The sequence below is a fragment of the Euleptes europaea genome, chromosome 18, assembly GCF_029931775.1.
Source record: "Euleptes europaea isolate rEulEur1 chromosome 18, rEulEur1.hap1, whole genome shotgun sequence".
NCBI classification, from domain to species: Eukaryota; Metazoa; Chordata; class Lepidosauria; order Squamata; family Sphaerodactylidae; genus Euleptes; species Euleptes europaea.
Window position 1 is genome coordinate 13,160,190 of NC_079329.1, and position 9,499 is coordinate 13,169,688.

Genomic DNA, 9,499 nt, shown 5'->3' on the forward strand with positions numbered 1-9,499 from the left:
TTAAAAGATGACGACTTCAGAGAACCCACCCCCAGGGCAACCACCAAATCACAATCCTAATGGGTGTGATGAACACTTTTTCTTGCTGTCATCTCACAAAAGCGCATGTGTTCCCGTCCTCTCTCCTGTGGGCACTCTCTCCCACAGTGCCGTCCTAAGTAGAGCGACCCTTTTCTAAGTCCATTGACATCAGTGGGCCTAACTCTGCTTAGGATGGCCCTGCTGGTGATTTATTTACTTCTAACATCAATATCTTGCCTCTCTCCACATACTTAAGATTCCGTTTTAAAGGAAACAAACATCTTAAAAACAAGCGCAATAGAAAAAAAAACATGACTAATAAAACCATATCAGATTTTTAAAATGAAAAGATCACGGCAGCATTGGGGGGTCAATACTAACAGCAGGTCAGTCAAACTGTAGCTGGGTGACTAAGAAGAAGAAGAGTTGGTTTTTATATGCTACCTTCTCTACCACTTAAGGGAGACTCAAACCAACTTACAATCACCTTCCCTTCCCCTCCCCACAAAAGACACCCTGTGAGATAGGTGGGGCTGAAAGAGCTGTAACTTGCCCAGGTCACCCAGCTGGCTTCGAGTGTAGGAGAGGGGAAAACAAATCCAGTTAATCACCAGATTAGCCTCCGCCGTTCATGTGCAGGAGTGGGGAATCAAACCCGGTTCTCCAGAACAGAGTCCACGGCTCCAAACCACCGCTCTTAACCACTACACCACGCTGGCTCTATTGGGGGTCAATGCTAACAGCAGGTCAGTCAAATTGTAGCTGGGTGACTAAACAGGAACATTTCAACCATAGGCAGGTCTTTCTCATTCCCACCCTACGGCTACATCAATAAAAGCGCTCCTTGATGCTAGGAGAAGAAGGAGAGGGACAAAGAGAATGGCACCCCCTACAGACTGGGAAGCCTCTCTGCTCCTTTCCTTGTGCTTCCCTTTCAGCTCTGTGCCCAGCCATCTCCCTGACATTTCCTTGGCCTCACGTGCGTGCATGTGTGCAGACGCACATCGGCGCATGTGGATGGCTGTGTGCGCTGGGCAGGAGTGAGTCACAAGTTGCGCTCAGTGGTGGGAGGGGCTCATGCAGCATGACAGCTGGGGGCTCTAGGCTGTCGTTCTGCATGTCTCTTCCTATACGGAGCGAACCACAAAGGTTGCCATGGTGGGAGGAAGGTGAGTGGAGAGAAGATGGATTTCGGGATCCCTGGAAAGGGGTGGGTTGTTTCTAGTTCAGTAGGCATTGCCCATGGGCTTCCAGAATACCTTTGCCAACCATAAGGACTAGAAACTTGGGGGAGATACATGGAAGTTGGTATTCTCTGCAGATTCAATACTGCTGGCAGAGTGGACAGGGAGAAGCTTTTCTCCCTCTCTCATAATACTAGAACATGGGGGTCATCCGCTGAAACTGAAGGGTGAGAGATTCAAATCTGGTAAAAGGAGGTATTTCTTCACACAACTCATAGTAAAATTGTGGGACTCCGTGCCCCAGGATATGATGATGGCTGCCAACATGGAAGGCTTTAAGAGGGGAATGGACATGTTCATGCAGGAGAGAGCTATTCTTGGCTATTAGTAAAAATGGATACTAGTCATGATGCATACCTATTCTCTCCAGGATCAGAGGAGTATGCCTATTAGGTGCTTTGAAACACAGGCAGGATGGTGCTGCTGCAGCTGTCTTGTTTGTGGGCTTCCTAGAGGCCCCTGATTGGCCACTGTGTGAACAGACTGCTGGACTTGATGGGCCTTGGTCTGAGCCAACAGGCTTTTTTAATGTTCTTATGTGGTGGTGATGGCTGCCAACTTGGAAGGCTTTAAGAGGGGAGTGGACATGTTCATGGAGGAGAGGGCTATCCACGGCTTCTATTCAAAATGGATACTAGTCACGATGCATACCTATTCTCTCCAGGATCAGAGGTACTGTGGAACACAGGCAGGATGGTGCTGCTGCAGTTTTCTAGTTTGTGGGCTTCCAAGAGGCACCTGGTTGGGCAACTGTGTGAACAGACTGCTGGACTTGATGGGCCTTGATCTGATCCAGCAGGGCCTTTCTTACGTTTTTATGTTCTTAATCCTGCTCTTTTCCAGTGCTTCTGTGGACTCACAACAGAATGCCCTGAGAATGCAACAACCCCGAGAAACGACTGAGAACATAAGAAGAGCCCTGCTGGATCAGACCAGTAGTCCATTTAGTTCAGCATCCTGACTGACACAGTGGCCAACCAGTTCCTCTGGAGGTCCAGCAACAGGACACAGAGGCTGAGGCATTGGCATTTGGAGCTTTACTGCCTCTGAATGTGGAGGTTCTCTTTAGTCGCTATGGCTGGTAGCCACTGATAGACACTATCCTCCATGAATTATCTGTCTAATCTGCTTTTAAAGCTGTCTGTGCCCAATGCTATTGCTATATCCTCTGGTAGCACATTCCACATTTTATGACTGGGGTAGGCGGGGGGGGGGGGGATGAATGGCTTTTAGAAGGTCTGAGCTCCTAGTATCCCTGGAAGTGAAATGAGGCTATGGGAACACAACAGGACATTTTTAGACGTTTAGTCAGCTGGGCTGTCTTGAGAAGAGTGGGATCTCAAATGGTTTACCACAGGGACACAAAAAAAGTAAAGCAGCCCCCCCCCAAGGGCCATTAAGAGCAGTGGAGTTGGGGAGACGGCCACTTCTGGGTCTCCCCCCAAACCTTTGAAGACACCAAATTGAACCCTGGCTTTTTGGCCCCCCGAAACAGGAGCAGTCAACTCAGAGCCTTCTAAATTGGGTGGAGATCCAGGTGTGGCCCTCAGGCTGAAGCTGGTCCACCTTTGCTGTAGAGCAAAGAGGACTGGAGCAACGGGTAGAAGTCTCGAGTTCAGGTGCCGCTCAGTCTTTCTGTCCATACGGAGCGAAGACCAGAGTGCGTTGCCTTGGAGGGTATTTGTGGTGTCTGCTTTTGAATCCGGAGGCTACTCTGGCCTATTTGTCAAGAGATTAATGGGGACTGTCCAAGCTAGAGAAACATCCTGTCACTCTGATTTATAGAGACGCTGGCCAAGACACTGTGGATAATCGGAAGCTGGTGTTCCCTTGGGAGGGACGGGGGGGGGGATCCCTCCTCCTTCGCACCCTGTTATTTTGTTCCATCACCATTCTCAAACGATCAAGACAGCAGCATTTTGGGTGGTTTGCAGAGAAGCGTGTGTTTGCCGGGGAGAGGAGAGGGCAGTCTACAGAGGTAAATTGGGGGAAGCAGTTGGAGCCATCTGCACCCTGGAAGGCAGACAAATGGCTTAAAGCAGGGATGGGGTGGACTGAGTCCCTTCTGGGGAAGGACGGCAAGAGAAGGGGATCATCACAAGGCAACCCAAAGCTCTGCCTCTGGCCATGGTCCTGAAATGCTGGACTGCATCCCCTGCTTCATGTGCCTGCCTGCCTTCATGCTTATAGAGAAGTCCGGGGGGGGGGGAACTGTCTGCCCCCCTCCCTCCACCTTAGCCAAGCTGTTGCTGTCCTGTCCATCAGCATCTGGGGAGATGCTCGGACCAATCAGAGGTGGCTGCCGACGATGAGGTGGACGCCCCGACAGCTGCGTCTTCCTTCCCCTCCGAAGGCTTGTTGAGGCAAGAGAGCATGTAACTCAACAGGGAATGCTATAGAAAGAGGACGGCTCTGTTTTGCATTGTGTGTGTGTGTGTGTGTGTGCGTGCATGCACGCACAAAAGAAAAAAGCAACCAGGAAGGGAGAAGAATGGCGTCCACTCTGTAATGTGGCCGCCCCACACTCCCTTGTCTGGCAACCCAAGAATCCTGGCTCCGGCTTTTACACAAAGCACGGCCTTTGCTGCACCGCACAACCTAGAGAATCCAGATTTGCTTGGCTGGCAATTAAAATAAGGCAGAGCTAGACTGAATCTATGCAATCGCCAAGGGAACGTGGGATCGTTAATGTCCGAAACCTTTTAGACCGGCTTTATACTAATCTTATGGCTATATATGACTGGACTATTCCTGCGACTTTCTTTTCATTTTGAAGGATTGTAATTTTATCTACTTTTCGTCTACGTGCTTTACCTATTCACCAAGCAATTTTGTAATCCTGTTTTATTGGATGGTCTATGACTAAATAAATACTTTGCAAGACAAATAGAGAATCCAGCACAGGGCAGACAATTATGTTTTCAGCCCGAGAGCTATAGCTGAGCCTGCTGCTGGAAGCAGAAAGAACTCAGACATTCAGAGGAAATTTTCCAAAAGCACCCAGAGACGTCCCTCCGTCCTCGTCCTTTGAGGTGATTCATTGTAAGACTCAGTCCTTGAGCTGTTTAACAATTGAAGAAGAAGAGTTGGTTTTTATATGCTGACTTTCTCAACCACTTAAGGAAGAATCAAACTGGCTTACAATCACCTGCCCTTCCCCTCCCCAAAACAGGCACATTGTGAGTGAGGCTGAGAGAGTATGACTTGCCCAAGTAGGAGCGGGGAAACAAATCCAGTTGACCAGATTAGTGTCTGCCACTTGTGGAGGAGTGGGGAATCAAACCCAGTTCTCCAGATCAGACTCCACCGCTCCAAACCACCGCTCTTAACCACTACACCATGCTGGCTCTCCAGCCATGGTCCCAGGGGCGAGAGGTGGCTTGCTCAAGCCAGAATCCTGCTCCAGGCAGATGAAGGAAGAGATGTGCATCTAGGAGAGAGAGATGCTCCAAACCACCGCTCTTAACCACTACACCAAGCTGGCTCTGGTGAGGGGGGGGGGGAGAATGAGCCTGCTAACCAATGTTGTGATCCGGTAGGCTTCTGCTACAAATACAAATACTTGAACCAGCCAATCCGAAGGCTCACTCAGCCTCCGGACAGCGTATATCCATTCGATGCTTTACTCAAGGACTCGTTTAACCTAAATACCCCCCTCCTCACCTCTGGATTTAATCCCCCTTGATGTATTTGCAAATCACAGTCATCCCATTCCCCTCTCACAGCCTCTTCTTTGCTCGGCTGAACAGGCCGACTCCTGTCCGCTTCATTGCACAATGAATATGTGGCCTAGTTCTTGCTGAAGGGGTAAACCTGTGTTTTGATTCAGGAGCTTGTATGGAGGGATGCTCATGTGCATATGCACGCACACATTCCTGCGCATCATACGCAGCATGCTTTGTAGAAAGCTCAGCTAGAGGGTCAGCCTAGTGTGGTGCTGCGGTTAGCACACCAGAAAAAGATGGGAGAGACTTGAGTTCTGATCCCGAGTCAGCCTTGAAGCTCAGTGGACCCATTGTTCTGTCTCAGATGAGGCTAACTCTCGGGGTTGTTGTGAGGGCAAAATGGAGGTGAGGAGAATGGTCTAAGCCATGGTTGTTGTGAGGACAAAATGGAGGTGAGGAGGATAGTCTAAACCACGGTTGTTGTGAGGACAAAATGGAGGTGAGGAGAATGGTCTAAGCCATGGTTGTTGTGAAGTCAAAATGGAGGTGAGGCGAATGGTCTAAACCATGGTTGTTGTGAGGACAAAATGAAGGTGAGGAGAATGGTCTAAGCCATGGTTATTGTGAGGTCAAAATGGAGGTGAGGAGAATGGTCTAAACCATGGTTGTTGTGAAGTCAAAATGGAGGTGAGGAGAATGGTCTAAACCATGGTTGTTGTGAAGTCAAAATGGAGGTGAGGCGAATGGTCTAAATCACGGTTGTTGTGAGGACAAAATGAAGGTGAGGAGAATGGTCTAAACCACGGTTGTTGTGAGGACAAAATGGAGGCGAGGAGGATGGTCTAAACCATGGTTGTTGTGAGGACAAAATGGAGGCGAGGAGGATGGTCTAAACCATGGTTGTTGTGAGGACAAAATGAAGGTGAGGAGGATAGTCTAAACCATGGTTGTTGTGAAGTCAAAATGGAGGTGAGGAGAATGGTCTAAACCACGGTTGTTGTGAGGACAAAATGAAGGTGAGGAGAATGGTCTAAACCATGGTTGTTGTAAGGACAAAATGGAGGTGAGGAGGACGGTCTAAACCACGGTTGTTGTGAGGACAAAATGGAGGCGAGGAGAACGGTCTAAGCCAACTTGGGGCCCCAGTGGGGAGAACATTGGGGTTATAACTACAGTAGATAAATATATATCTCACAACAGGCTGTGCTGTTAAAACCTGTAAATTGCCAACACCAACCAACAAGGGCAGGAGAAGCATTCCAGGAAAAGGGAGAGGGTTGTAAAGAGCAAGCTCTCTGGGTTTTGCATGCTCAGTGGCTAGCAAACAGATGTTCTCATCTTGCCCAGCCTCCAGCGAGTTCACACTGGAGTACAGACATAGCTTTCATGAGGGTCGGTGAAAAAAAATCACCCGGTGGTGAGAAAGTTTTCAATTGCCCCAGTAGGCCAGGGGAAGAAAAAGACCTTGCTCCCACAACAGGACATAAAAGTCCATTTTGCTGTTCGTGATGATCTTATGACGTGCTGATTAAGTTAGGTCAGATAATGCAAAACAGATCTCCATTATCACCCAGCTGTATTTGGGGGACAGATATGCCTCGGAAAAGATAAATCCTGGCTGCCTCACGGTTCTACCTCTTCCCTGTCAGAGGGCATCTAACTTTCTAGAAGCAAAGTCCCGTCACTCTTCTTAGATGGCAGAAATGTATTTATTTATTCATTTATTGCATTTCTAGCCCTCCCTCATTCCTGGCAAACCGGGCTCAGAGCGGGTCACAACATAGTCCTAAAACATCAATTAAAACATACATTAAAACATACTTAAAACTCATGCTTCATATTAAACTAGGGTTGCCAGGTCCCTCTTCGGCACCGGCGGGAGGTTTTTGGGGTGGAGCCTGAGGAGGGCGAGGTTTGGGGAGGGGAGGGACTTCAATGCCATAGAGTCCAGTGGCCAAAACGGCCATTTTCTCCAGGTGAAGGGATCACTATCGGCTGCAGATCAGCTGTAATAGCAGGAGATCTCCAGCCACCACCTGGACGTTATACTCTATAAAGCCAGCAGTATTATACCAAAATAACGTTGCAAAGAGGTGCTATATTATATTTACAGTGAACACTCTAACATAAACAATTCTTATATTCAGCATTGCTTATTTAAACCAAACAAAAAAACTTCAAACTTTTGGAAGCATTTTCCATATATGTTCCATTCACAGTTGTAAAAAGTTCAATTTTGTGTTGAAGAGTGCATACGTGGAACTGTATCTTGTGATGTAAGGTTGGGGTCTCTCGAACATTCCAGTCCGGGTGGCGTGTTTTACAGGGGTCCGGATAATTTTCGCCCTGTTTCGACCCTTTGTCTTCATCAGAACATGCTATAATTCATATGCATATGTTCATTCAGTTAATCAATCATATTTAGGTCATATACAATATTATGAGGAGGTAGCTTACTTTACATTTTTGCAGTACTTAAATCCAATTATCTCAAGCTTTACAAACATCATCAGTACTCAAATATGTTATAAATATAAAATGTACACATAAAAAGTTACTTGCTCCAAGGCAGTAAGTATATCTGCTCTTGCAAAAGGAGGAACTCAGCGTTCTCTAAGCGCTTCCTGTTTCCTCGCACCAAAAGAGAAAACTTTTCTGAATCAACTGCAGCTGAGGCGGTGAGCCATTCACTAGTTCTTAAAGGAACATTGCTGTATTTCTATTCTCCTGTGTAGCCTTATATGAAGCATGTCAAATCTAGTTCATTATTATGACCATTTGGAGATACTGTATTCAGCTGCGAGGCCAGCAGATGATAAAATGGAGAAGACTTGTGGCTGCCCTCAGGTGTAGACCTGGCGGAACAGTTCTGTTTTGCAGGCCCTGCGGATCTCATTTAGGTCCCGCAGGGCCCTGATGTTACTCAGATGTTACCAGATGTTAGACTGTTCCACCAGGCCAGGTTCCGTTAGGTAGGTAGGGTTTCTAACCTCCAGGTATTAGCTGGAGATCTCCTGCTATTACAACTGATCTCCAGCCGATAGGAATCAATTCCCCTGGAGAAAATGGCCACTTTGGCAATTGGACTCTATGGCATTGAAGTCCCTCCCCTCCCCAAACCCCGCCCTCCTTAGGCTCTACCCTAAAAACCTCTCGCCGGTAGCGAAGAGGGGCCTGGCAACCCTATAGGTAGGGGAGCTGAACCCAGTTCTACTCTATCCCCTGCAGTTCACCTAAAATTAACCTCCAGCTTTGCTAACACAACAAACACCATCTTTTCCTTTTGCCATCAGAGACTAAGATGGGCCAACAAAACCCAGAGGCAGATGCAAATTGTTGTCGTCTTGGGTGGTGTAGTGGTTAAGAGTGGTGGAGTCTGACCTGGAGAACCGGGTTTGATTCCCCACTCCTCCACATGAGCAGCGGAGGCTAATCTGGTGAACTGGGTTGGTTTCCCCACTCCTGCACACGAAGCCAGCTGAGTGACCTTGGGCTAGTCACAGCTCTGTTAGAGCTCTCTCAGCCCCACCTACCTCACAGGGTGTCTGTTGTGGGGAGGGGAAGGGAAGGTGATTGTAAGCCGGTTTGAGTCTCCCTTAAATGGTTGAGAAAGTTTGCATATAAAATCTAACTCTCCTCCTCCTCCTCCAGAGGTTTCCCAGACTGCTATGGTGCAGTGAGCTCTTTGGGCAGAAAATGTGGTCTCACCTAATACAGTCTGCAACCCTAAATACAAGTCCTAGTGAGGAAATCCCACTGAATTCAGTTAGGACCTCTTCGCATACATGCTAAGGATTGCAGTGCCTGCATTCCATTTTAAGACTAATTCAGACTACAGAACGGAGCTTTTCCATATTGCTCAGCAATGGCTTCCCTTCCTTTTTGTTTCTGGGGTTGTTTGTTTTGCTTACGAGACAGCCTGTGGAAGAGTTCTGGTGAACTCGAAAGCTTGCCCTCATTACCTGGTGATGTCTTCATTGGCCCTAATGAAGGCACTGTACTCCTGTGGCTTATTTCTTGGTAACCGTTAACCGCTTGAGCTAATTCACTCAAGAAGCCAGCAAAAACTGTGAAAATTAAGCAGTCTATCTAGGGACAGATGGCGGAGAGAGGCTGGGTACATTTGTCCCCAAAACTACTGGATCCATAAATACCGTCTGAGAAGAACAAACCGGCTCGAAAGCCAGTCGCTTCTCACATTCCAGTTGCCGGCCAAGTTTCTTCTCTGCTCTAAAGAGAAGATGACTCAGAACGCATTCCAAGGACAGGACCTTTTCCTTGAAGCACCCCCTTGTGAAAAATAAAAATGAGCAAAGGTTGTAATTCTGGGCACACTAGGGTTGCCAGCTCCAGGATGGGAAATACCTGGAGATTTTGGGGGATGGCATCTGAGGAGGGCTCATTGCAAGGCAATGAGGAGAAATTGGCAATTGGACTCTATGGCATTCAAGTCCCTCCCCTCCCCAAGCCCCACCTCAGGCTCTGCCCCAAAGACCTCCCACCAGTGGCAAAGAGGGACCTGACAACCCTACATAGAGTCCCATTGCCAAAGTGGCCGTTTTCTCCAGG